General features: G+C 48.6%; 2 long non-coding RNA genes across 2 annotated transcripts; one reads left to right on the top strand and one right to left on the bottom strand.

Moving 5' to 3' along the window:
- Positions 1 to 14,262: 14,262 nt before the first annotated feature.
- On the bottom strand, positions 14,263 to 17,815 carry LOC136940791 (uncharacterized). The gene is made up of 2 exons (XR_010876401.1): positions 17,248 to 17,815; positions 14,263 to 14,966 (listed from the first exon to the last, which is right to left on the bottom strand). It is a non-coding gene; the product is annotated as an uncharacterized lncRNA (long non-coding RNA).
- LOC136940793 (uncharacterized) lies at positions 17,261 to 17,872 on the top strand. Its single transcript, XR_010876402.1, has 4 exons — positions 17,261 to 17,309; positions 17,344 to 17,378; positions 17,617 to 17,721; positions 17,756 to 17,872. It is a non-coding gene; the product is annotated as an uncharacterized lncRNA (long non-coding RNA).
- The last annotated feature ends 10,031 nt before the right edge of the window (positions 17,873 to 27,903 follow it).

The following is a 27,903-nucleotide window of genomic DNA, read 5'->3' as shown; positions in this document are numbered from 1 at the left end:
CACATTGGGAATCTGAAGATGAACTCTCAATCCGGATTACTTTAATTGTCCCTCTATCCTGGAGTTCATCTATCGATGTGAGGTTCATGAACTCATTGCCGAATAGTGAATCCATGAATTGAAGTCTGAAGGCACAATTAAGCTCACACTGTCTCTTTACTTCCTCAACCATTTCCTGAACAGATCCAGGGAAGCCATCTTGAAACTTCAGTCTTCGGCAGTCATTGTCTTCTAAAATAACCCTCATCACTGTGGAGGCAGACATTTTGCAAATTCTTAATCTGTGAAACAAAAATGCCAGATTTAATGATTACTCAGTGTGCAAATTATAATGTAACAGAGTGAGACAGGCAATTGTGCAGTGTAAATTATAAACAGAGGGGAAAAATATACCAATTGTAGGGCTGTAAGAATAAATTTAGGGATTATAATGTAATTTGAATATTAATGTTGAAATTGCCAGTTGAATGTGTGTATATATATATATATACACGAGAAACGAGAATGTGTGTGTGTTGGCAAACACACATTCTCGTTTAATGATCTCAAATAATAAAGGCATACAAATTCGAATGGGATTATAGAGAAAGATTGACAGCCCTAAACAATGGACAAGCTGTTTAAATGTGATACCCAACACAATCAGTGTTTCCCCTACCATTATATTAGGGGGGCGCCCTGCCCCCCCTGGAAGATCAAGTAAAAAATAAATATTAATATTTTATATATAGCACCCGATCACAAAATAAGTAATTTCAGGTTACCTTTCCTATAAAACAGGTGTATAGCTTGCTCTTTTATTAAACAAACTAAATGGCCTTATGTTATTTATCTTATTTACACGAAGGCATGTCATTTCTGTCTCTACATGGTCGCCACCTTTTATTTCATTTTATGTCATCAACCAACCTTTTATGAGGATATGTCTTTTTAAAGTTACCATGCGGCTTGTTCCAACTCGGTAATCACTCAATGGATAACCATCCGTCAGTTCATCAAGTGCCAGAAGTTTAAGTTCTTTTGTGGGTGACGGGTTTAGTGCAAAGGCTCTATAGTGGTCACTGTACCACCCACACAGCACATTCACAAAAAGGAACAACTTGTCATTGATGACACACATTTGAAAGATTTCTGCAAACTCCGGTAATCCATATGCTGACCCATGAGCAACAACCATACCCTTACAGTACTGTATTCCAAAACATGATGCCTTCTTGGCAAGATGCACTTCAAATGTGTCAGGGTACTTCTGCCTAATAGCCTGAGCCATTTCATCTTTCACCACATCTATTGGGACTGTGGATACATTAGAAACCTCTAGGTCAGATTTACCATACGACGGAGAGTTTAGATGGAAAGCAATCATCAGCTGATGTTTTGAAGCCAAGGTCAAAGGTATGTTCCTGAAACAGCTGGTATGTTTAACAATCTGCTTGAAAAAACTGTGCTTGGCCTCAAAGCGCATTGTCCAATGTACGACAAGAGGACCAAAAGCACGGATCATGAGAGGGTAGTGCTCTAAATAGTGGTGCTTTGGTAGAAGTCTGATATCAGGAAACTGCTCTTGATACCTTTGCCTATGTTCAATAATCTTACTTTCAAGGTAGGAAATGGATTCATCAGTATGTACTGGCGCAACAACAAGTTCAACAATCTCTTTCAAATCCATGAGCACAAGCCATGCTGGCTCATTTTCTGGTATAAGTGGTCCTATCAAAAATGAAAGCAACCTCAATAAGGTCCAGTTCTCATGAGCATTGCCGCCTATGGTTTTACGACTTACAAAACTTATTGGTACTACATGTGGTTTGTTAGTCTTATCTGTCCATTTATAGGGAAAAGACAATATGATCTTGTTAAGGTCATCTAATTTGAAAAAACCCTTTGAAATAAGTAATGCAAGGCAGTGAGAAAGCTCGGTTGGCACGATTCCTTCAAAAAGATCATGAGCAAGATCAGGGGGATAGCCGCTGACAACATTAAAGTAAAGGAGATGTTCAGTTAAAACACACTCTCGTTTAACCCCAAAGCAATTTTTGTTAGTCTCCTGTGATGACTTTACATGGCATTCATGAAGCTGTTTAGTTCTTGGGTTGAAAACACCAGATGCAACACAATGGGATTGGACATCACAACTCTTTCCTGTGCAATACCGGCAATAGTAGTCTCCGGAAAAGCTTTCAACAAATCCAGCCATGCTGTGAGCTCCCAGGTTGTCTGCAGCCACAGTCTGCACTGTACCTTTAAGAGATTTGCCTAATAGTGGGATATATACACCATCATCCTCTAGAGTTTTAATGTCTTGTAAAAGAGGCTGTAATACTTTTGTATAACCATACTTTTTTACATGATCACTTTTTGCTAGCAACGCCAAGTAAATCGATGACAAAGATGAGTGGGAACCAGGTGGGAGGTTACCAAGTATCCAATAAACTGCACAAAGCTTGTGTTTCTTTCTAGACGTGCCTAGAGGGTTACATGTCTCAAAATCATCCACATAAAGGCCTAGTGATATTCTTAACTCGTCGTTGTTTAAGAAACTGTTCTCTTGAAAATGGGAACCATCTTGGGGGGCCTTATATTCATAAAACTGATCATGTTGAATCTGCTGCTGTCCCCTATGATTTTGCAAGACCTTATCAAGTATATGTTGCTGACTTAGAATTTGCTGCAGAGACTTCAATATTGGTACATACTGAAATGTGTGATTCTCTTTTGCGTCCAAGACATACGTAGCTGGTTCCACAACTCTAAATATTTTCTTATAATATTGTCTGCGTTGATACGAATTACTCAATGGGCCACCCTTTTGTAAAGCTTTATGCACTGGGGTAGCTGAGCAAACTGCCGTGGCAATTTCTGTTATAAGCGATTGGTCTATTTGGATGTTGTTGCTTTGAAATATGTCACTAACAATACTACTAGACAAAGGGATAGTAGGAGAGCTAATCAAGTGGTGGAGCTCTTGTAAAAACTCATCAATGGCTGTTCCTGGTACATGGACCAAATATTCTAGTTTTAATAAAGCAGCTGCAAGTTGTTGCTCAATTAAACCAGCGAGTTCCCTGGGCTGTGCATTAACATCCGAGCATACGCCAGAAACCTCATCACTATCATCTTCCTCTCTGTCAGACAATGGTGCATCTGTTGGAGGTGCTAGTCTAGTGGTTCTCACTATACTTGGTTTGAAGTCAGTTAGTGTATGTGGTGTATGGTGACGACTTCTATGACTTTTAAAAGTGCCATAAATATTGGTTTTAAAATCGCAACCTAAAAACATGCAGGAAACACTCTCATTCCTCTTAAGATGTGTGGTAATATGACTAAAGTAGTCTCTTTCTGTTGCTAAATCCTTACATGCACATAAGTGACAACAAAATACAGAAAGCGCTGTTGGTTTCTGAGAAACTTGTGTGGAATGCACTCTATTATGGTGAACAATTAAAGCATTCCATGTTTTAAATGAGCATGGGCAGGTCAAATATGTACAGGGATAGCGAGAGGTGCGTCCAAAATGAACATGTTTTAGTTTATAATGATTCAGAAGTTCAGACCTACTTGAAACAGAAGTTGAACACGCCTTACACTTCCACATTCACTGCACAAAGAGAGAGATAATAAAAAAAAATGGAATTTGAATTGAATATTTACACTACATAAAATAGAAAATAGTCTTGTGAAGAATAGCCTACTCACCACTACTATAAAGCCTTTGGCAGACCCTCAAACCACAAACGGAAACAGTAACAAATTAGGATCTGTGAAAATATTAGGCTACATTAAATACACTTCTAGGAGTCTGAATTCGTCGTACAATGATTAGAAACGAAGCTTATTGCGATAAACTGACCACATATTGGGAATCTACACGGTTACTTCCTCGCCTGGAAACATTTTACTTTAAAAAGTAAAATATTACCAATAATATTCACAAAAAATACCAAATAATATTATAACCAATATTATTACCGAAATATTGTACTAGTGGAAAAGGAATGCACCACCCGTGGGCTAATTACCCCATGAAGCTAAGCCAAGGAGATTATTGCTAGCTAGCTATGCAATATTTGCATCTAGCCCCATGTGTAGCTAGCACTCACTCTACAAACACTTCAGTATATATTAGGGGTGTAACGATACACTCAGCTCACGATACAATATCTATGACGATACTGGGTGTACAATACAATACGTATCACGATATTTTGATTTTTGTTTAAAATTAAATTATTTATTTCCAAAACATTTAACATTTTCAATAACTTTCTTTGTTGTACATACAATTTAGTTAACTCAGTTCAAGCGATTTCTGTGAATGCAGTGAATGCACGCATGACGCAGAGTAGGTCGCGTGCTGGTATCTCAACCAATAGGATCAAACGGACGTCATATTGTAAAAATATTGCCATAACTCTATGATACATATTGTACCATTTTTGTATTGGGATATATTGTTACACCCTTAGTCCATATGTAAGCACATGACCAGTTAGCGAATGTTAACAAGCTGACAGCGTGTACAATAAGGTGCTTGAATGATTGCTTTAGATAGTACTTACTGGCGATTTGAATGCTTGGACAGCCCAGCTGTCAGTATGACCTCTTCAGTGACACTACATGCAATTGCAACTGAAAAGCTTCAGAGAATTGGCGCGCAAGAGAAAGTGTTAAACCTATACATTGAATATTTACACTACATAAAATAGAAAAGTCTTGTACTCACCACTACTATAGAGCCTTTGCCAGACCCTCAAACCACAAACGGACACAGTAACAAATTAGGATCTGTGAAAATATTAGGCTACATTAAATACACGTCTAGGAGTCCGAATTCGTCTTAGCATAATTGGAAGCTAAGTTCATTGCGATAAACTGACCACATATTGGGAATCTACACGGTTACTTCCCCGCCTGCAAACATTTAACTCTCTGAGGTTATATATTAACAGTAATATATACAAAAAATACCAAATAATAATATTATAACAAAATTACAACAGGTTTTTTTAACTGCCCATGAAAAAAGATAAGCACAGGCGAAATATTGTACTAACGCTAGTCGAAAAAGAATGCACCACACGTGGGCTAATTACCCCATGAAGCCTAGCCAAGGACATTATTGCTAGCTAGCTAGCTATGCAATATTTGCAGCTAGCCCCTCGTGTAGCTAGCACTCACTATACAAACGCTTCAGTCCACATGTATAAAACTGACCAGCTAGCGAACGTTAACAAGCTGACAGCGTGTAAAAAGCGGTCCTCGTATATTTGTGTGTTAGCTAGGTTAGTACTAACTGGCGATTTCAATGCGGGGACAGCCCAGCTATCAGTAAGACAATGTTTCACATTAAAAACGTTCCCACTTACCGCAGAGATGTATCTTTGAATTTTTTTTCTGTTTCTATGAAATCCGATCTTCTCTTCAGTGACACAGCATGAAAATGAAATTCCAACTGAAAATCTTCAGAGAATTGGCGCGTTTCTAAGCGCATGCGCAGGCACGTACCTGACGTGAGTGGGGGAGGGACAGACACTACCCAAACCTAACTAAATTAAGTTCTCTCAACATGATATAGATATACAGATTACACAAGTTCCGAGATTATAGTAATACTACTAGATTTAAACATGTTTGGAAGAGAAACTTTAACAAATCATGTAGTATATATTAAATTAATATGTATAGTTTGAACAGACCGCCAATTCCCTTTCTTTCAGTGCACCCTCTTTACCTAAATGTAGATACTGTACATTTGTTCACATACCCATTCTTAAAATTATTTACGACCACGCGTTTGTTTTTTGTTTTTTTGAAAGGGGAAGTATGATAGTTTCTCTTTTGTGAGGAGTTTGTACGAATGTGAACTTTGACAGTGTTGAGGGGGAGAACATTATCATTTCCACCCAAAAAAAGTACCGTCAGAATGATACCCATCCCAGAAGTGTTTCCAAGAAAATATGAAGCAGGTTCAGTTTACCAGATGAAGAGACTGCAGACGGACAATTCTGTAGCTTCCTGATAACTATCAGACAGCGTGAACTTTCTGGGCCCTGTTTCAAGTGGGTTGAACCCAACACAAAGCCGCCTTTGAACACAAACAGAGGGGAGAAAAGAATTCCCTGAGTCGGCAGTATTTTAATCAGCCTCTGTTTGGAGATAAAAGAGTGGGTCTAATTTAGCCAGAACTGTACTCAGGTTTCTTCCCACAGGATGTGCTCCGCCCCCCCCCCCCTCTTTGTGTTTCCCCGAGACAAACTTATTGATTATCCTCATAATCATTGGCAGCAATATAAAATGTCAAGCACTGTAGTAAGGTTTTGGAAAAATCTGTTTAAGATTGAGAGAAGAAGAAAAAAAAATTCGAGAGAAGAAAAAAAAAGTTAAAGCCAAACCAGCGATATCAACCTTCAATGTTAATTGTAAACCAGTCAGTTGGGGAGATAAGGAAGACCCTTCCAGTTGCAATGGGGTCAGCCCCTACCCAGGACCAACTCTATCAGAGAACAAACAGCACCTCCACAACACAGTGAGGTCAGCCGCACACACACAGACCTGGTGGGAAAGGGCAGGAGCTGGTCAATACCATCCACAACAACCCTCTGAAGGCCTTGGCTCTGGGTAAACAATGTGGTCCAACAGTTCCTGCTGGCAGTACGTGTGAAACGGGGTGAAAACAACTCCAGCAGGAGCGTGTGTGTGTGTGGGTGTAGGTGTGTGGTGGTGAAGGCCTATCAGACTGAGTAAACATAGACCCTGGTGTGATGGCTATCGACCAGAGGGGGCTCAAAGATGACAGGGTGTGTCTGTGCGTGTGTGTGTGTGCATGGGTGCTTCTTCAAAAATGTGTAAATGTCACTAGTATGTGTGCATGCGTATGTTTGTATGAAAGCGTGTATTCAACTCTAACTGCCACGGCTGCATTGCAGTGCTTGGATACACAGGTGTGTTTGTAATGTAATATATATGCTCACATAACACGTTTATGTCTGTATCTATATTGGTGTGTGTTTGTATCTGTATATTTGATTGTATCTTTGTCCGTACGCATGCATGTGTCTGCGTGTGTGTGTGTGTGTGTGATGATATCCTGTCTCTGTGTGTGTGTGTGTGTTTGTGTGATGATATCCTGTCTGTGTGTGTGTGTGTTTGTGTGATGACATCCTGTGTGTGTGTGTTTGAGTGTGTGTGAGATGTGGCCTCACACAACTTGTCGGGATGATAGATAACCATAGCAGCTCTTCCCCATTCCTCACCCCTCCGCCAGCTCCACATTCAAGCCCCGTATGTAAAAAAAAAAAAAAAAAAAGAATTGAGCGTGACTTGGTCAGGAGGTCAGCTAGTTCCCTGACCGGAGGCTTTCCCTGGTGGGACGCAGTGAAGTAGCAGGTAGTTACCATTCACCCCCGTAAAACGCCCTGTAAAGCTTGGTAGACACATAGCGATAGCATCAGCTAGCTGTATCCTGTGTTGTCATGTTGTATAGGCTTGCTCTCCCATATTATGAGAGGGAGATAACATCCTAGGTATATGAGGGCATTCACTGGGCACCACAGTAAAGATTCCTCGCCGTTCCGACACTCGGGAGCGGGGATAACATCGCAAGCCCTGTTCAGCTAGGAGAAGACACTATGTCAATGTTCCTTGGCTATAAAACAGTGTTATGAAGAGATGCTAAGAGATTACCCATATAGCTGGTTGTTGTTTCTAGAGTGGGGTGGTAGAGTGGGTTAGTCTGTGTGTGTGTGTGTGTGTACGTGTATAAACATGTGTCTGTGTCAAGGAAGGCTAAGTCAGGTAGAGCATTAAGTTCACCTCTTCTGTCTGCCCCCCCACCCCATTACTCCCCTTCCTGCCAACCTGCCTGCCAAACCTGGTGCATGGATGTCTCTGTCCGTCTGCCTGCTTGCCTGACTGACCTGGTGTCCGTGTGCCTACCTCCCTCCCTCCTTCCCCACCTCCCTCCCTCCCTACCTGACTGCCGGCCTCCCTGCTTACCTGCCTGCCTCCCTGCTTGCCTGCCTGCCTGCTGGCTAGCTGCCGATCTGATAGAGATCTACCCGAGAGGCCCTGTGAACACTGAACTCCCACGACAAAGAACCGGAGGACCGAGCGTCGAGCACGTAGCCATGAACTGGCGAAAGCAGAGCAGCTCCACGGCACTGTGGCCCCCTGCATCGACACAGACTTACTCCAATCACAATTCACTTCCTCCTAAGTAGCAACACACACAGAGGCTTCCTTAGACCACTGTCCAAAAACAAATGTCATGTTCTTAACCTAAGCATTGTATTTCTTTTGACACATTTCCCACTTCTTTACGTTGTGTTCCCACATCTGACCCGGTATAAGAGCTTTATGAAGCACAATAGCCAGCCTCTAGCCGACCTGCACTTCCCCAGGAAAAACACCACAAGAGTCCCCGCGGTGACTGACCTGTGACCTGCGCTCTCCTGCCCCTCCGACCCCTTGTCAGAGCAGTCACGTGGGGGGAAACCAAACCAGACTCTCAGGTTCTTCCATTTCACTCAGATTCTTCCTCTTTGCCAGCCGCGAAAGGTCAGGCACTAAAGGCTGCTGTGTTGAGTCACTCTCGACTGGAAACTTTTCATATTTTGGAGCAGTGAAAAAAAAGAAAAAGAAAATCGTTCGTCATAATCTCCTCACGTTGGACAGACTTGGCACTCGAGTGGACTGGCAGTGGTTCTACAAGGGGCGTCGGTGCTCACAATAATGGGGGGGGGGTTTCCTGCCAAGCTGAGATGACCCTGGGCGTTTGAGGTGGCGTCCCAGACAGAGTTCTATAGAGCTGAGGTCGGGAGTAAATCTTAGCTGCTCCAGTGATGGATGTTAAGAGAGAGTGAGGGTGTAGGAGAGGTCACAGGATGGCAGTGATGTCTCAATCATCCGTCTCTCCCCCCCCCCCCCGACATTTCCCACGCATGCACGTACAGTAGGCATGCATGCATGCCAAAGAGCACATGCAAAGCGAGCCATGGGGCAGACATGTTCTCGTACACACACACACACAAAGGATTCCGTGGGATGAGCTTGATAAACAGATCCGTGTCTGTGAAAGGTGTGTGTCGCTGACACTCGGAGACCCTGAGTCCGTGTCCGCGAGTGCAGGCACGACGTCGCTCATGTTCACTTCTCCAGAGACCAGACAGACAGGAAATGCTTACTTCATGATGCAAAATATTCTAAAACCAGAAGGGAATCACTTTTTTTTGTTGGTATGTATTCAAATAAATGTGCCAAAAAAAACATTTACGTATATACATTTGAATAGATCTTTTTTTTTTTTCTCTCGGTTTATATTCCTCGCCACCTTTCTCACAAACGCTCACCCCCCCCCCCCCCTCCCTCACTCTCCCCCAACTCTTGGCTGCTGGTACTTCATGGTTTCCATCTTGGACGACATCGCCCCCCCCCCCCCCCAGGCCCCGCCTCTTCCCTCACCGCTACCACTCTGTATAGACGCTAATAATTACCCCTGAATGGATCCACAGATTCCCATGGATGTCAGTGCAGCCCTTGGCCTGTTCCATTGCACCCCCACCCCCTCCGCTCCTCAATGGGGATTAAGAGAGTGAGAGTGGGAGATGGAAAAAGGGAAAGAGGTGAGGGAGACAGAGAAGTGCTTGCCCTGATGGGGGATGGTTTTCTGGGCGACTGCCTCATCCGTGTCACCTCGCCAATCTCCGCGACGTGAATGAATCAATCAGAGACGTGGATGAAAGCCCACAACGCACAGTGAGAGACAACTTTGGAATCCCGTATACGTGACGAATCATTAAATGGTGCTAACCATTTACATATTCCTTCTGATTGCTTCAAAGGCACTAGAAAAGATCTTCAAACTATCGTCATCTTCTTTCCTCTTTTATGAGTCCCCTCAATATTCCTAAGAAAGTTCACAAGCATATCTTGTGCAAATCTGGTCAGTAATTTCCCTACAACAAAAGGTAATTTAAGAGGGCTAAACGTCCACGTGAAAGGTGTGAAATAAGGAACTGAGAAAAAAGAAAAGGAGAACAAGTATATTCCCACAGGCCTGTCCAGTCCAGCTTCAGTGGCAGCAACCGTACGTCATAGCCCCAACTTGGCCCCACACCCTGGCCCTGCCAGCTGTAATCTATACCCAGGGAGAGCTCCTCCAGGCTGGCATCCGCCTGCCCTCTCTCTGAGGAAGGCTCACCACAGGCCCACGCTCTCTAGCCACAAGGAAGGGAGGGTGGAGGAGAGAGAGATGGAGGGAGGAATGAAGGGAGGGAGAAAGTTGTTCACATTGGTTGAGGGTGCCGACTGTCAAGTACACCGAGTCAGAGCCAAGACGCAGGGACGCCCACTAGGAACCATTATCCCTGTGATCCCAGAGCCCGTGCGAACGCTGAATTCCCATTCCCTTGAGGAAAAAAAAACACAACAACACAAGACTTTAATGTTTATAGTTCCATTACAAACAGAAGCGTGGAGTTCTGGTCTTCATCTGAGTGTGTTTGAAAGCTCATGGAGCTACCCTGTTTATTCCATATGACTGTACGTCCCTGAGACAATCCCTAAACCAGTTCTCCAGAATGTGGTCCCGATCCAGGACTGAGTGGTAAGTGTGCCATTTTTCATTGGGATGCAGATCCGTTTGAGGAAATGGTTTGGAGCTTGCTTAAAGCCGGCTGGAGGAGAGGTTTGGAAGCGGCGCTGCTTTGGCTCCCGGCCTCGCATCAACCTCACCTCAAATTATCCCCCATTAAGGACTCCTCCAAGGGGATATGGCCATTTGTCTGTGTGTGATACTGCGCTGTACAGGGCCGTTATGGTGTTATGAACCTGGATGCATCCCAAGGCGAAAACCACCATTTATTAGCCAGGGGTTCGGAGGTCACGTGGTACAGGCCCAACAGAGAAGACAGGCCAAAGTGTAAACTATCTCCAGCACCAGATGGTTGTAGTAGCGGAAGGCACAGTGTGTTCTTGACGTCACAGATCTGGGAGAGGGAGGGGGGAGGGGGGAGGGGCAGGCTCAACTCCCCTTATTCAACACATTCAGCTCCTTAATCTCGCTAGAACTCCCATCGTTATGCACTGACATTTGTTGTAGTTTTAACGGCTCACGGACCTGTCTTTGTTGTCTTTTGTCGGCTGGATCTTAACCAGTGATGGGAAAAGCTAAGCAGGGAGAGGTGAACTCCACAGCAAACAGCCCTGTCGGTTCAGACGGGAGAACGCGGCCCCGTCGAGGGCGCCAGGGATTTGCAAATATGCATTGGGCTCCTAATTCTTGTCATGCGATTGGCTGAAGTCATGAGGAAACACAAAAGCCAGCAGAGGAGGAGGAGGGGGAGGAGAGCAAACCCTCTTCAGCCCAACCAAGTCCTAATTAATTCAGGAGAAATTAATCACGTCAGGACTTTGCTCAGACACACACACACGCACGCACACACACACTCCAAAGGAGAGGAGGAGGGGTGGGGGAAAAAAAAGATTGGAGTGACTAAACTGAACTGGTCTTTTTAACTGCAACTACATATGCCTAAAAGAAATCAGCATATTATCAGAGCTTCAGGTTGGAGTGCTGCAAAAATATTGGGAGAGCGGGTTGGGTTGAACACATCCAAATTGTTGCTGCTTGTCCCATTCAGAACATGGTGTCTTCTGTTACTGGTTCAGAGAGAGAGAGATAATGAGGGGGAGACAGGAAGAGGAAAAGGATGTGAGAGAGAGAGAGACAGAAAGAGGAAAAGGATGTGAGAGAGAGAGAGACAGAAAGAGGAAAAGGATGTGAGAATGTGAGAGAGAGAGAGAGAGAGAGAGAGAGAGAGAGAGAGCGAGAGAGAGAGAGAGAGAGAGAGAGAATGACGGAGAAGAGAGAGCCACCAGAGTGTCCCACTACAGGTCTGTCCCTCTTCCTCCTCCCCCATCATTTCCCAGGATTGTTTACCACAAACACCAGGGCAACGCTAGCTGGGCTCATTATGGGCTGGCCAAGCAGGCTGCTGCCAAGTCCTGCCCACAGGCCCCGGACCCAAGGCTGTTGTCACGGCAACCCAGCATCCAAGAGGGTGCTGGGATGAGGGGTGAAAGGGGGTGGGTGTTGAAAGGGGGGTGAGGGGGGTGGGGTGGAAAAAGCGAGATTCTGGAGGAGGGGGAGGGCGGGAGGAATGATGTCATTCTGTGGCACGGTGGGGGCCAATCAAACCCTGAGAAAATTATGTCACCTTTTGTTGCCGGGGTCCATTCAGGGCTTTAGAAGTGCAGTGAATTGAGAGCTGCAAAGGGGTCACTCTTACTCAGAGCTGTGTGTGTGAGAAAAAAAATAACAACAAGGGGGGTGGGGGAGAGGGAGGCATGCAAGCAGGGAAGAGCTTTGTGGACATGCTAATGTTGTTGACCGTGGCCACAACCATAAAGATGTCATGAAACTCAACTTCCAAAACATCAGTGGCAGGCCCTCACACCCCTTCTCTTCAGAGCCTCGTGACCTCTCCCCCCCACAAGCCACATCCTTCAGAGGATCCCCTAAATGCTTTGAACAACTTGTCAGAAAGTTGTCAAGCGCTAGCATAAAGGGCTAAGGACAGTGCAATGGAGCCTAGACTGGTTCACTTTGTTTTTTTTAGCACACAGAGAAAGACGACAATCAGCAACCCCCTTGACGAAAAATTACCCCCTCGCGCCCCCCACCCCCTTCCCAAACAACACACACACAATCCATCATCCCGATTCCTCCGATGAGTGCATTTTGCTAACTGATACCCACAGTATGGAGTCCCAGTTGAGGCTGACGGGATAGAGAGACTTCTGAAAGGGACGACGAGAAAACACTTTGACACGTTCCGATGTGTAACGTTCACACGCATCGTCGCTCTCTCCATCTCGTTCTCTCCCTGTCACTCTCTCCGTCTCGTTCTCTCTCTCCCCCCCTCTTTCTCTGCCCCGCGCTCGCTCGCTCTCCCCCTCACACACACACAGATAGACACACACACACTCGTAATCCCAATCCAGTCAGTAAGGATTGAAGGGTTCAAGGTTATGTTCTTTAAATGTAGAGGTGATTTCTGGGGGGTTTCAGTGTTTCCCCTAGGTGTACAGCTTTGGGGGGGGGGGGGGAGAGACCATGTAGAGACAGAAATGACATGCCGCCGTGTAAATAAGATAGAATAACATAAGGCCATTTAGTTTGTTTAATAAAAGAGCACCCTATAGACCTGTTTTATAGGAAGGGTAACCTTAAATGACTTATTAATGACTTTGTTTTTGTCTTAATTTTTTTAATTAAGATTTGTTTTTTGTTTTTTACTTGACCTTCCAGGGGGGGAGGGGGGTGCCATTGGGGTGGCGGGGCGCCCCCCTAATATAATGGTAGGGGAAACACTGGGTTTGCTGGATGCTAAGGTGTTGTTCAAACTGGCCCTGTGGTGTTCCTTGTGCTGTTGTTGCCTGGACTGCAGCTCTCTGTCAAGACCAGGATAGGACTTCTGTGACATTTATCACTTCCCTACCACGTATAGGTTTGACAAACAAAACAGGTCAACATATTTTGATGACACGTATCTTTGCATCTTGACACATTTTTAGACAGATGAACTCTAAAAGCTTTCGAGTTCCTGGAAGGAGGAAGTTTAAAGGATATTCAATGATGTATAATCTGGTGTTCACTCAAGTTTAAATACTGTATGTTTATTACTATACTCTATCATTTCTTTATTCTAAAATATATAGTCATTTTGATTGTTCAGTATTGCTCAGCATGTCATCACCTGACTACATGATCAACAAAGCTTGTATTGTCTTGGTGAGATGGCACCTCAAACTCACCACAATATGGAACAAGGCCTAAACACACAAAGTGGTGCATCAAGTTACCAGACACCTCACAGTCTCACACACGCGCACGTGCACACAATCAAACGCAGACACCCACACACGCACAAGCAAAAGCCAGCAGATATCCACATACACACTCTAATCAGCAATCTTATCAGCTGTCAGTATGATATATCTGGGTGGTGATGATAGAGCAAACAGGATGTGATGTGGATAGACCTGCTCCTCATCCACTTCCTGTCTCACCACAGACACAACAAGAGCCCCATAAATATCTCACCTGACAACCTTATTAACTTCAATACTGTATGTCAATATGCAATGGTAATGTCAACTGTTCAGTTCTAGTCTTCTGGTTATGAAGATAGGTGAAATGTTTCACCCACAGGCTCTCAATAGTAGAACATTTTGGGATGGTAAGCATGATTTTTTCGTGAATAATGTTTCAGAATTTTTTTAATGTTTACTTGTTGGAAGATTGGCAGAGTGGTGTCCTCAAACAACTGCAAATGTGCTCAACAACAGAATAAGCAGTATGTCAGTGTCTTTAAAACAAAGATATTGTGAAATGAATGATACTTTACTCCCAAAAGATAGTCTCACTGGAGGAAAAACAAACAGTCTCTCATAGAAGGTGTCACCCATGTCCAGTAGTAGAACAGACCGTTCCATTAATACTGTAGCTCTCCAAAAAGGGGATTAATTTCTATCTTCAAAAAGTTACCTTTCCAGAAATGATGGAGTGGATCGTTCCAAAACAGCCATGGGACTATTCCATGGTGTTGAGGAAAAATCCTGTCAGTGAGTCCAGCAGGGATGGATCCTAGCTGTGATTCTTCTAACAAGGTAGCTTCTGACAGTAGCCAAACCACACTGGACATCTCCTGGCCCCCACCTGTTATTACTCCTCAATAGTAGGGTCCATGGTACAGTCCAGGTCAGGTCATCACACCCCTGGTTCAGCTCCAACATGGTACAGTCCAGGTCTGGTCATCACACCCCTGGTGCAGCTCCAACATGGTACAGTCAAGATCAGGCCATCACACCCCTGGTGCAACTCCAACATGGTACAGTCAAGATTAGGCCATCACACCCCTGGTGCAGCTCCTAAATGGTACGGTCCAGGCCAGGCCATCACACTCCTGCAAACACAAGAGAAATATCTGCTGATTGGCTTGGGTCCGTAAAACAGCGTCCTCATTTGACAGCTTAAAGAGACAGGATATATCAGAGCACAGTATGGCTACTCAGCACCTCCCCAAAAATGCTCGGAATGACTGTCTTAAGAGAGCAAATCAAACTCAGACAACTGCAGAGTCCCAGAGCCAGACCAGATCAATCAAGACCCGAGCCACACTGATGGATCTAGCAGAGTGGATCACGTTGCCTTCAGATGGTTTCCATGGCTGGGCCTTCTAATTCAACATGACGTCAAACGTGGCAGATGAATCGGACTCATCCAGGAACTCAACCGCCACACAAAATTATCACATTACCAGAGCAAGGAACATCGAGGTTAGGACTGTGTGTGTGCTTGTGTGTGCTTGTGTGTGCCTCCAAGTGCAGCCAGGCAGATCCGTGCTGACTAGCTGGAGCTGAAGCAACACAGGCCAGCAGAACGCAGTAGACTACAACAGAGTCTAATAAAACCTGGCAAAGCAAACGCCTCCTCGTCTACAGCCAGTTACTTTCGATGAAAACAATCAGATGAGAGACGTAATGATCAAACCGGTGACAGAGTTGGACTAAAAAGTGACACAAACTATCGGTCTGTGAGCTCGCAGGAAAATGGTTGGCGGAAACGGTTGTGTGCCAGGGGAACATGGCTTGGCCCTGGGGTACCTCCTGTGGGCAGGAGGGGGGGTTATACAGGGCGGAACAGTTGTCTGGCAGCAGCCAGTGTTATCTGGGGGCCTGGGAGGCCCTGGGACAGGAGCCAGGGAAAGCTAGGGGGACCCAGAGTGAGCTAGTGCAGGTAGGTGGCCGTCTGACAACCTGCACTCTGTTTTACCGACCGTCTGACATCATGTTGTTCACCCCCCCCCCCCCCCCTCCCCCCCACACACACACACCATACACTTACACACATATTAGCACATGACTCATGGTGACGATGTGAGACCGACTGGCCAAGGTGTCGCCCCGGGGGACAGATGGGGTTGGGGGGGGGAGTCATCCGTCAGTGTTCTGCCTGTCTGCATCCTCGGATGATGACCTGCAGCCAGTCACGTTCCACCTCCTTCATTCTGCCTCTCCCTCCCTCTCCCTCAGGCCTCACCTTACACCCTCCCTTCTCTCTCCAGTACGGGTCTGTCTGCCCCCAAACCCCCTATCTTCCCTTCACTTTCCCCTCTCCCTTCGTTCACTTGTCTACGGTATCTATCTCCATGTCCCCAAAACCTCCATGATACCTCTCTCACTACACCTCCTGCCGCCTCACACATTCCTCCCACTACATGTTTTGTCTGCGTCACCTTGGGCCTGGGCCAGACCTGCAGCCCCAACCTGCAGGACCAGGCCCCAGCCTGTCTGTCAGTGGAGGCTGGGAGGTTGGATTTTTGGTCTGGGTTGAGGCTGGGGGCTGGAGGTGGGGCTAGGGCTAGGGGGAGGCTGGGTAGGGCTGGAGGTGGGGCTGGGGCTAGGGCTAGGGCGAGGCTGGGTGGAGCTGGAGGTGGGGCTGGGGCTAGGGCTAGGGGGAGGCTGGGTAGGGCTGGAGGTGGGGCTGAGGGGAGGCTGGGTAGGGCTGGAGGTGGGGCTGGGGCTAGGGCTAGGGGGAGGCTGGGTAGGGCTGGAGGTGGGGCTGGGGCTAAGGCTGGGACCAGCTACTATCTCCATCAGCACATCAGCTAGTTGTCTGCTGGCAGTCTGCCATCTACTTCAACATATACAACAACAATAACACACTGTTCCCGTTTTGAGAGAGACGGAGGGGGGGGGGGGGGCAGGAGGAGATGGAAGGCAGATAAGGAAGAGAGGAGAGATGGTATGTGGACAGTCTTGAATGTGTCCTGGGGGTCAAATACAGTCCTTCTCTAAAGCACCCACCACCAGCCTAGCGATGCCACACAAAGAACAACACTCATTCTCTCCCACCCACACACACACACACACACACACAGGTCCCTTTGTGGGTCAGTGTCTCCAAGGTGGCCCATCAAAGCATATCTCCCTCCAGTCCTCTGAAAGGGATCTGAAGCTGGGTCTGTTTGAAGTGATATCTCTGTAGCTCGGCATTCTTACCCTGCCCTGTCACCGCCGACGTCCTACACAAGAACCCGGAGATCCTGGTGCTGAGCTTTGTCCCCCTCCCCCCCACCCCCGGCCGCCACCACGCCATGTCACCCTGCTCAAGTCTCACAGGAAGCCACCCAGAGGAGCCACCCCTGGGGAGGGCCAGACTGGGGCTGCTGTACAGACACTTACCTGTTGACTCCTCTTGGTCTCTCTCAGGTCAGCCTCTGGTCTCTCCTCTTGGTCTCTCACAGGTCAGCCTCTGGTCTCTGCTCTGGTCTCTCACAGGTCAGCCTCTGGTCTCTGCTCTTGGTCTCTCACAGGTCAGCCTCTGGTCTCTGCTCTGGTCTCTCGCAGGTCGGCCTCTGGTCTCTGCTCTGGTCTCTCGCAGGTCGGCCTCTGGTCTCTGCTCTGGTCTCTCGCAGGTCGGCCTCTGGTCTCTGCTCTGGTCTCGCACAGGTCAGCCTCTGGTCTCTGCTCTGGTCTCTCACAGGTCAGCCTCTGGTCTCTGCTCTGGTCTCTCGCAGGTCGGCCTCTGGTCTCTGCTCTGGTCTCTCGCAGGTCAGCCTCTGGTCTCTGCTCTTGGTCTCTCACAGGTCAGCCTCTGGTCTCTGCTCTTGGTCTCTCGCAGGTCAGCCTCTGGTCTCTGCTCTTCGTCTCTCACAGGTCAGCCTCTGGTCTCTGCTCTGGTCTCTCGCAGGTCAGCCTCTGGTCTCTGCTCTTGGTCTCTCGCAGGTCAGCCTCTGGTCTCTACTCTGGTCTCTCCTGGAAGACAGGAACAACAACAGAGAGAAGACAGGAGTCAGACAGCATGCAGGGATTCCACCAGCTTCCTTATATTTATATTTGATCCATCTCACGTGAACTTCCTGTGCTACTCTCCTGCATACCTTTATGGGGGGGGGGGGGGGGTAGTTTTATTACAACATTCCATTTATTTCCTCTTGGGTTTACTATGTGTGTTTTGTGTTGCAATGCCTGTTTTAAGAAGTCATGTTTTACAGTGCAAACTATTTGCTGACAGTCTGCCTGCCTGTCTGTTTACCTCATTGACTGCCTAGCTGGCTGGCTGGCTGGCTGGCTGCCTCCCTTCATAAAGATAGCATGAATCAGGACCAACTCCCATATATATTTACAGATGTTTTTATATATTTGACCAACTGGGTCATGTAAAACGCTAATGTATAAGCTTAAGTTTCAGGGCAATTCCACTTTGGCGTTTCAGAAATCTGTGAGGACTGCAAGCCACTTTTCCATCCCTGCGTTCTCCATGCTTATCAGGTCAACGTTTAAAAGACGTGTTTCAACAAGCTCCTTGACTCAAGTAGCCTTCAATGGACCAATGACAGCACAGGTCCGTCCGCCCTTGCCCAATCACAAATAGGGGCATTCTCTTGCTCCAGAGTTTTGCCGTCCCCGGCCAGTTACCGTGGCAACAAATGCACTGTTTCCAAGTGACACAAAGCCTAAACTTAAGAACCTCCATTCAGCTGTGGACCAGAGAGAGAGGAGAGGAAATGGCAATAAGAGGACGGCAGGGAAGGAAACTGAATCCCAGAGTTGTGGAGGACCTGGTAAAATCATTCTTTCTTTCCTGTGTTTGAGTATCAGACGCTGGCATGTGACACTGCAGGTAGCTGAATGCCAGTCTGGTTAAAAAAAAAAAAAAAACTCCTACTGCTGCCTCTCTGTCCCAGTTCTCAGTGAGCGTGAGAGTGAGTTATCATGTAGGCCTTGAGGAGGAGGCTTAAGGCTTGCGGGGTGCTTGTTAGGCCTTGTATGAGGACGTATTCAGAGGGGTGAGGGCTGAGGGCTGAGTGGCTGAGAGCTCGGGGCGAGGAGGGCAGGTCTTGATTAGGTGTGAGGTTGGGGATCCCTCGCGTATGGGACACCCCTTTGTGTGGTTAGATTACTACCTTATGAAAAACTGCCCTGCTGATCGGCTCTGCTGGGCTCGGAGTTTCCTGCACACTGCATCCTAGTGTTAGGGAGCTTTCTGCGCGCACACACACACACACACAACGAATATAAAGACACAAACACATGTCATCTCCCTAGGCCTTTTCACAATCACTGGGCATGGCGTGTGTTTGTGTGTGTGTGTATATCTGTGTGAATGCGTGTTTGTGTTAACTAGTCAATAATCCCCCACAGATGGAAAACAACCTGCAGTCATCCATCTGCCCAGATCACCAAGATCACACACACACACACACACTCGGCTCCTCGAGCCACTCTCCAATGAAAATCACATGATGGACCACATCCAGGACTGAGACACAGGGAGAATCTCCACCAGAAAACAAACAAACAACCAAACCCAGAGCAGAGCGCCGGAGTCCCAGAGGCCTGTGCCCTCCTCTCAGGAGTCCTGGAACAAGACGACCAATTATTTGATATCATTTCTGATGGTCCATTAGTTCAACATAAAGCACTGATTGTAGGAGATGTGTAAACACAAAGGTTGCTACTAAGTGAGCATCCCTGGCGAACGGAGCCCGTACTCTGTTCCAGATGGCTAATTGTTAGCTGATTGTCAGTCTTATAACTGTCATGTAAATCGGTGGGGTGCGCTTGTTTTTCCAACCAAGAACAACGGCAGAAGGGTGGTGTCCGGCTGGCTAGATCTGACCGCACAACACGCACTTCCACAAATAGAAGTACGGAGTGCTGTGCTACCTGTGCACACACACACACACGCATAAATGATCAAACAGGCAGATGGACATACAAACATGCGAGTGCACACACACACACGCAGGCACACACACACACGTACACACACACAAATGGTGGACGCTGGCACAACCTCGCGCCTGTGCTCCGTTAAACCAGTCATGTGAAACGACCCGTTCCTTTCTGCAAATCAGATTACATCTCTGAGCTGCGGTCTACAGGTCCACACACACTTAGAGCTCTGGGCTCAGGTCCACACACACACCCACACACACTCTCACAAGCACATACACGCTTACACAAACGCACACACACACACAGGCAACAGCCTCTAATCAGACTGTGCCCAACACGTACAGCTCCACGTAGAGAGTGTGTTTCACAACCCGCATTCTCTCTCCCTCTCCCTCTCCCTCTCCCTCTCCCTCTCCCTCTCCCTCTCCCTCTCCCTCTCTCTCTCTCTCTCTCTCTCTCTCTCTCTCTCTCTCTCTCTCTCTCTCTCTCTCTCTCTCTCAGCTGGACTAGAGCACGAAGGCTTCAGGCTTCGTCACGCGCTGACCTGTGTTCACGTCGCCTTCCGAATCACACACTCCAGCATCCATAGACCCCAGGGCCCAAACCTACGGCATCTGGCGCTCCTCCCACCAACACAACAACCCCTTCTACAGCCCGCCTCATCACAGACGCTCGCCAGTGTCCCTCCGCAAGGGAACGTGGGAAAACCTTGATAAGCCCGGGCTCAGGGGGCTCAACTCTTCTGTTGGCACCCTGCTCTTCAGCACGGGCGCATGCGGGAACATGTTTAAACAGCGTCTGGCAGGTATGAGAAGGGAGCTGTGCACGTTCTGTTGTGCTTCCCAAACAATGACAGGATTGACTCCCAGTCAGAGGGTTTCCAGGAGCTGCTGAGTTGATTACAGCGGTCGAGCCTAATGGACGTCACCGGCCCCCTGCTTGTTATCGTTACAGAACTACTTCATGAAACGGGAAAGGCTCGGGTGATTGCTGTGCGCGCACTTGTACGGTGTCTGTGTATTCGGAGTTGTGTGGTGTGTGTCAGTGTGTAGCAGTACTGTACAAACCCCTACGTCGGTATCACAACCATCAGGTGACGTAGCAGCCTGCTCTGCCTTCCTCTCAGGGCTCGTAGCCGAACCAGAGCTCCGGAGCAGCTGCCTGGCGCTGGGCTAGGCTGGGTAATCAATCCCAGACCTCTGTAGGAGCTACACATCTCCTTCTCCTGCAGCATGTACATTAGGTTCCACACTGTTGAGCCGCAGGCTACACACCGAAGGCCCTCCAACCAGACTAGCAGCCTGGAGAGAGACAGGGCCCGGCTGAGTCTCCCTCTAGCAGGGTTATGAAGGCCTCTCTGTTGAAGGAAAGGGCCCTGTTTTTCATATCATCATCGAGGATCCGGAGTGATCCAGCCATAGCAGCTGGATGGTCAAACCAGCTTCCAGGGCCCTGTCGGCAAACATGTGGATACCAGAGGCTGAAGGCTAGAGGCTGGAGGCTGGAGGTTCTCTGTCTGTTCTCTTGGGAGTGGGGAGGGCGTGAGGACTCTTTCAGCCCCTCAGGAGTTCACTCACTGGGTCACTCTCTCTCCACGGGGCCCTGGGTCATCTGAGAGGCCCATGGATGGGGGGCCGAGGGGGCCTGGGGAGGGGGGGGGGGGGGGGGGGGGGGGGTTGGGGCCCGGGTTGGGTTGCAGTGGATGTCCAGATAAGAGGTGAGTCTATGACAGGGCCGGAGGAGAGAGGAGGATGGAGGGAGGACAGGAAAGGGCAAAGCAGGGACACGGATAGGGGAACAGGGCCTTCACAGGATAAAGGAAGGTCTCACTCATCTTACAGGTCACAACCGAGGGGAAGGGAGGGGCAGCTACATTCAGTACAGCTACAGTTACTACGGTAACTACAGGACCAACTCACCAGAGACAGGGGACATGCTACAGGGAGTCTGGGACTAAACTAGAACGAAGCAAATCTATATACCCTCTATTTTGCACAACACCTCCATTGATAATTGAATGGAATTTCCATATGAGAAAATAAATGCTTGCAGAGGTATTTAGTTGCAGTCGTCAAAGGCCATTTCTCATTTTGTGAAGTAAACAAATGACCAATGTCTTCTTTTGGGGATCATTTTCTGTCTGCTGAGTTGTCAAACTGGACATCTATAACCTCTGAAGTCCACAGGAAGGGATAGGAACAACATTCTGGACACTTTGCTATAGTTTTAAGGGGTTGAAACTAGGATTGATTTAGGGAAAAATGTCCTACATCTGGAAACATCTGACATGGGGGATTATCTTGTTTTTGGAGACGGTTTTCACCAGCGCGGCTCTTCGCTTCCCTTAATCCCCTCTCAGTAGAGGAGAGAGCAGCAATTATCAACGTCAAACTCGGACCCATAACTCAACGAGGTGTGGACAGAGAAGGAGTGAGGGAAGGGGCGTTTCTTTTCATACCGCCACTCAAACGAGACCATTCGGGTCCAAAAACGCATATGTCGTTTACTGTATAATAACTGCGTACAGCATTTTATTTTTCTCACAAAGTGCGAAAGTAGTCTTTGAATGAGGTAGCCCCGGGGGGGGGGGGGGGGGTGGTTGGAGTTGGATGTTGTCAATAGACAGAAGTAGAGGAGCAGCTCAATCCTGTCCTGGGCTGAGCTGAGCACACCTACCCCCCACCCCCACCCGCTCAGAGCAGTCACAGGAGCTGTGAAATGTTAGTTTTAGCGCAGAGGTAAACAGGCTCTCCCATGGTGGGCTCGTACCCTACACAGAGTAAGCACATGTTTCCCATTGTGGTTAAAAGGGAAGGGGGATTAGAGGCAGGGCAGGAGGAGCCGCACACTCATACCCCATGGAGCGATCACACACAGCCCTCGCAGGTCCCCTCGCAGTACTGCTGAGACAGCCAGGGTGGAGGTAGGGGCTGGGGGTGTTTCTGCAGACCTGGCGGTCAGCTCCATCAGAGGGGCTAGCCGGGGGCCTGTGGTGCCCAGCGTCGGGGCTCCGGTCTGGGGGCTGACGGAGCCAGGCATGGCTCCTCGCTGACAGAAGCGCCAGGCTCCAGGGTGGCAGACGCTCACACAAACACTCAGCAGGTAAGTGATATGAAAAGGTGTTGAAAGTGAGCGGATTTGGGTTTCCAGAGGCCTTTTACCCTCAAAAATCTCCTTCAAAACAGTTCAAAGCTTGGATAAAGGACATAAAAAAAGAGTCCGAAACCAAACTCAGGAAAGGTAGAATTACAAACAAATGTACCCCCAAAAAATGGACAGAGAGTGGAGGGGGGGGGGGGGGGGGGGCAGTTCCTGAAATGGGTGGCCTGTCAAGCTCGAAAGAGGTCTCCTGTCAGGTGTGGCAGGGGCAGAGGGCCCACTGTGCTGCCATAGGGTGACAGCGTTGACGCAGGGGACTGTGACTGTGCAGCCAATTACATGAGCGTTTGTAAAAAGGCCCACAGCCGGGTGAGGCGGGACGCAGACCAAGACACGCATCGCGGAGCGGATCTTCACTCGGCCCAATTAATTCCTACCCTGCAAAGCTCAGCTGTGATTCGGCTGGACAGAGTCCACCAATGCTGAGTCAAACGTCTGACTGACTTTACAACAGGGTGGGGGAGCGCAGCAGAGAGACCAGCAGGCTGCCATCACACCCAGAGAGACCGTCTCCATTTAAAAAGATAAGAATGCATTCCTCGCGCAAAACCCCATGTCCTATAAATAAGGGCGTATCGGACTATAGCTTCAGCTGGTTTCCTGTCTGTGTGTATGTGTGTGTGTAAATCAGGCCTAATCACGCCTGCAGCCCACAGCTCCAGAGTGGAACAGGCTCCTCTCCTCGATCCCCTCCTCGCCAGGACGGGGTCAACTATTCCAAACAGCCACAAGTGGTCCTCTTCAACCCTGCAACCTCACAGCCCACACACATAAACACCCATAATTATATGCTACGCATCTGTCAGTTTCAGTGTGCGTGTATGTGTGGCGAAAGAGTGTGTGCGTACGCGTGTGAATGTATGCATGTCTGTGTGGAGCCCAAACAAAGTGTGTATGACCTGGGATTGTTTAGGATCAATACCTGAGAAGACGTTGACAGATGCCGGTGTCTTTAATGCAACCCAACGCTATTCCACTAAGGGTGACCGGTGTCACTTCTCTCAGGTCATGGATGTATAACATAGACCTGACCTTCAACTCTCACTCTTCCTCCATTTTCTATGACATCACACTTTCTTTTTTCCGTGACGGCAGTCTAACAGCCAGTGTCTTTGATTAGGGAGATTCTACAGGGCTTCTAGAGTGTTCCGTTAGATAAATGGTTCCGACATCACTGAGTCATTAGGCCCGAGCCCGCCTTTGGCCTCATCACGACCACAGCGGAAGCCCCAGCAGGCAGAGGATCAATATCAGTCACAAATAACCCTCCACAGTACAAAGTAGTCCCAGAGTTTTCCTATTGACGTTGGTTGGAGTTGTGTGGCATTGAGTTGTAGGGCATCTCTGAAAATCCTCCTAAACACACACACACATATATGCACACACACGTGCACGCACACGTGCACGCACACCCACACACACTTATGATTTCATGTAAATGTCAAGGAGCCTGGTGGAAAAAGGTGGGATGAGGAACAAACAGCTAATCCCAAGCAACCAGGGATTAGGACCGGGCAAACATAATTATTAAACAAATGACTCATGTTCCCTCCCGTTCTCTCCTGCTCGTCTGAGAGGCCTGCGGCTCCAGCAGCAGTCGGCTCTAGAACACGGCCCGGTCTGAATCCAATCTCCCCTCCTCACCAGGGCCAAGTAGAACCAGCTACTCCTGAAACCTGGAACCTGACCAGCTGGGAGGGGTCTGGACCAGAGTAGGGGAACATCCTACAATACCTGAACACAGGGCTCCAGATGACACGGAAGGTTCTGGTCTGGTCTGGTGTGGTCAGCTCTCGGCTGAGACCTGCTAACATCTCCCAGCAGTGCCCACGCTAATGATTCAGCAAGCAGACCTTCAGACCTTAATGAACCGGCCTGAGTTTCTCTGACGCTGTTGTCACTGTCGATTGTTTCCACGGTTTTTATCTGTGAGGAATGCTGCCTGTTGATAAAGTTGTGTTGTAAACCACATCCGGTAGCAGGTAGGGGATTAGCAGAGCAGGATGAGACTGGGATGAAAGAACCTGGTGGAGATCTGTTGTGCTGTCACTAGACTGCTACGGTGGGTCAGAGGGGACATTTGGTCAATCAATCTCAATCCAAAGAGACAAGTTCAATGTTCGATCTTGGTCATAACGTTGTGATATTTCACATTTGCAACCTTTTCTCTAAAGAATAACCCTATCAATAAACATGTTTAAAGAAGAAAATAAAGTATTTTTGAAATGGAATATTCCCCAAAAAGCTAGCTACTGTATGTGGCGTTTATGTACAGAGCCTAATGGCCCAGTTCTGTCAGTCCTGTCTGGAACAGATGCACAGTGGATGGGTGTTCCAGAGAACAGCACACGTAGCAACATTCCATCCCCTCTCTGCTTGGTTCTGCTGGTGACATCAGACAGAGCGTTCCAGCACCCCAGAGATGGGGTCTCTCCACAAGGCTGGCTCTCAGCAGACGCCTGCTCACACACAGGTTAGACGTGCGCGGGTGTGCTTATGTGTGTGTGCACGCGGTGAACTGAAGCCACCATAGTCCGCCACCGAGTCCCGTCTCTCACTCCTACGCTCTAATCCACCCTTTCTTGCTCTCCATCCACTGTTCTGATGCTGCCCCCCCCCCCCCCCCGCCGCCCCCCCCCCCCCCCACCACCACCACCAAAAAAAGGGAGAAGTGCAGACACAGCACCCCTCAGCCCCCTCCACCCCCGACCCAGTCTATGTGGGCCCACAATGCTGTACATGCTGGGCCAGGGGACCAGTACCTCGCCCCAGCCGGGCTGATCCCAGGCCTGCTCTAAAGACATCTGCGGTGCGACAGGGGACGTCGGGACAAAATAACTCTTTTTTTAATCTCCACCCCGCATGGCTCTGACCACAGGGCTGTGAGGTCGTAGCATGACGGCCCCTCGCTCTGCCCACCCCCCACCCTCCTCCCTCCTCGGCCTCCTCCCCCTCACCCGCGGCCTCCTCCTGCTCCCTGTCGACCTCATCCCCCACTACCTCCCCGCCCACGTCCTCCTCCTCCACCTCCCCCAGCTTCTCCTCCTTCTTCTTCCTCTCCGACCTCCCCCTCGGCCAACTCCTTCAACTCCCCCTTCTCCCCCTCCTCCTCCTCCTCCTCCCCGCTCTCTAATCCTGCCCTACATGACTGGCTCTGTCTGAAAGCCCCACACGCCAGAGGTGGAAGCCAAGAGCATTGCTGGGAGATTTGAAGAAGAAGAAAAAAAAGAAAAAAAAACACCTGCTCATCAAACTAAATTGCACTCAGCAACAGCGTCGGTGGGAGGGGGGGGGAAGGAATGAAAGAAAGAAAGACAAGTCACTGCTCTCCCTCTGATCCTCGCAAACAAAAGAACAAATTGCGTTTCTGCATGGCGGTGCGGGCCGGGTCGAGTCACACGGGGAGGCGGGGTCAGGACAGACCACTCACGGTGCATTTGTTTGCGAGCATGTGTTTATGAGTTCCATCAATTCCACACAGAGGGGGAGAGCTAGAAAGAGAGAGAGAGAGAGAGAGAGAGAGAGAGGGAGAAAGGGGAGAGAGAGAGAGGTACAGGATACCTATCTGCCTTTAATCTCAGGCCCTTTCCTCCTCAACATTGCTTATTGTTCCTGCTCTGTCTTGTCCAGCCTGCTGTTATTATACCAAACAGAATTATATTTATTAATGCCACCGGCCTTTGAGTCATTCTCCACTGCATGGCAGCGCGGCCTCCAATCTTCCTAGATAAAAGAGCCTTCATCACCCCTCGCCTTCCTCTGCCTCACAGAAGCCTGGAGCAAGCAACAACCTCTGCTGTGGCTTTAATCTTGACACGTCCCGTTCAGAGTGGACTGTTTGAACCTGAGACCTCTCTCCACTGTCATCCCAGCGGCCACTTCAGCTCCTGGGAGAGTGGGTTTACTGTAGACGCACAAAGGCAGAGGAAATAACAGGAAATGATCAATATTTAGAGTGTGGGGTTTGGAACAAAGGCTTGAACGGACAATGTTGTTATATTGACTCACTGGGGTTGAAGTGAAGTCATTAGGCTGGGGCTGGCAGTAGGACCATGGCTAGGGCAGGGGCTGATGGTAGGACCATGGCTGGGGCTGGCAGTAGGGCCATGGCTAGGGCAGGGGCTGATGGTAGGACCATGGCTGGGGCTGGGAGTAGGGCCATGGCTAGGGCTGGGGCTGAGGATAGGACCATGGCTAGGGCAGGGGCTGATGGTAAGACCATGGCTAGCCCCAGCCCCAGCCATGGCTAGGGCTGGGGCTGATGGTAGGACCATGGGGCTGATGGTAGGACCATGGCTGGGGCTGGGAGTAGGGCCATGGCTAGGGCAGGGGCTGATGGTAGGACCATGGCTAGGGCTGATGATAGGGCCATGGCTGGGGCTGGGGTTTACAAGGGTAGCCATGCATGTGGAGTTGTTTTGGAGGCTGTGTGGAGTGCTGACGTGTGGTCAGGGCTGGGCAAGGGGCTCAGCTTGGCTGCTGGAAGTCCTGCGCTCCGGTGGTCACACAGCGCCAGCCCCCGGCCTGCGCCCGGACACCGCTTTATGGGACAGGGGATTACCGTCAAACCAGCCATGAGGACCACCCACACAGTGACACTGGACAGCAGACACACATACACACACACGCGCGCGCACACACACACAAGTGCAGACACATCAGCACGCACGCGTGCACACACAATCACAGGAACAGCCACACACATATTAGGTCTGAGTAATGCACACAACCTAACCCTATGACCCACATTCGCTTGGCTCATTCTAAGCACCTATATTTTAGAGAGAAATACATGTATTTGTGTCTCGTGTTGAATACTCATACACATACTAACAACCACACACTAAAAACACACAAAATAGGACTTGGGGCAGGCGTCAGGCCTAACCCTAATCCACACACACAAACAGTTTACCATGACGACCCGCCTGCCAGCCACAGTCGGCAACTACGAGCCAGTTCATTAAGAAAACCAACAACTTCTGCTCTGACATCACA

This window comes from Osmerus mordax, chromosome 3 (genome assembly GCF_038355195.1).
Source record: "Osmerus mordax isolate fOsmMor3 chromosome 3, fOsmMor3.pri, whole genome shotgun sequence".
NCBI classification, from domain to species: Eukaryota; Metazoa; Chordata; class Actinopteri; order Osmeriformes; family Osmeridae; genus Osmerus; species Osmerus mordax.
The sequence above is the reverse complement of the archived record's forward strand: the minus strand, read 5'-3'. Positions and strand labels throughout refer to the sequence as shown.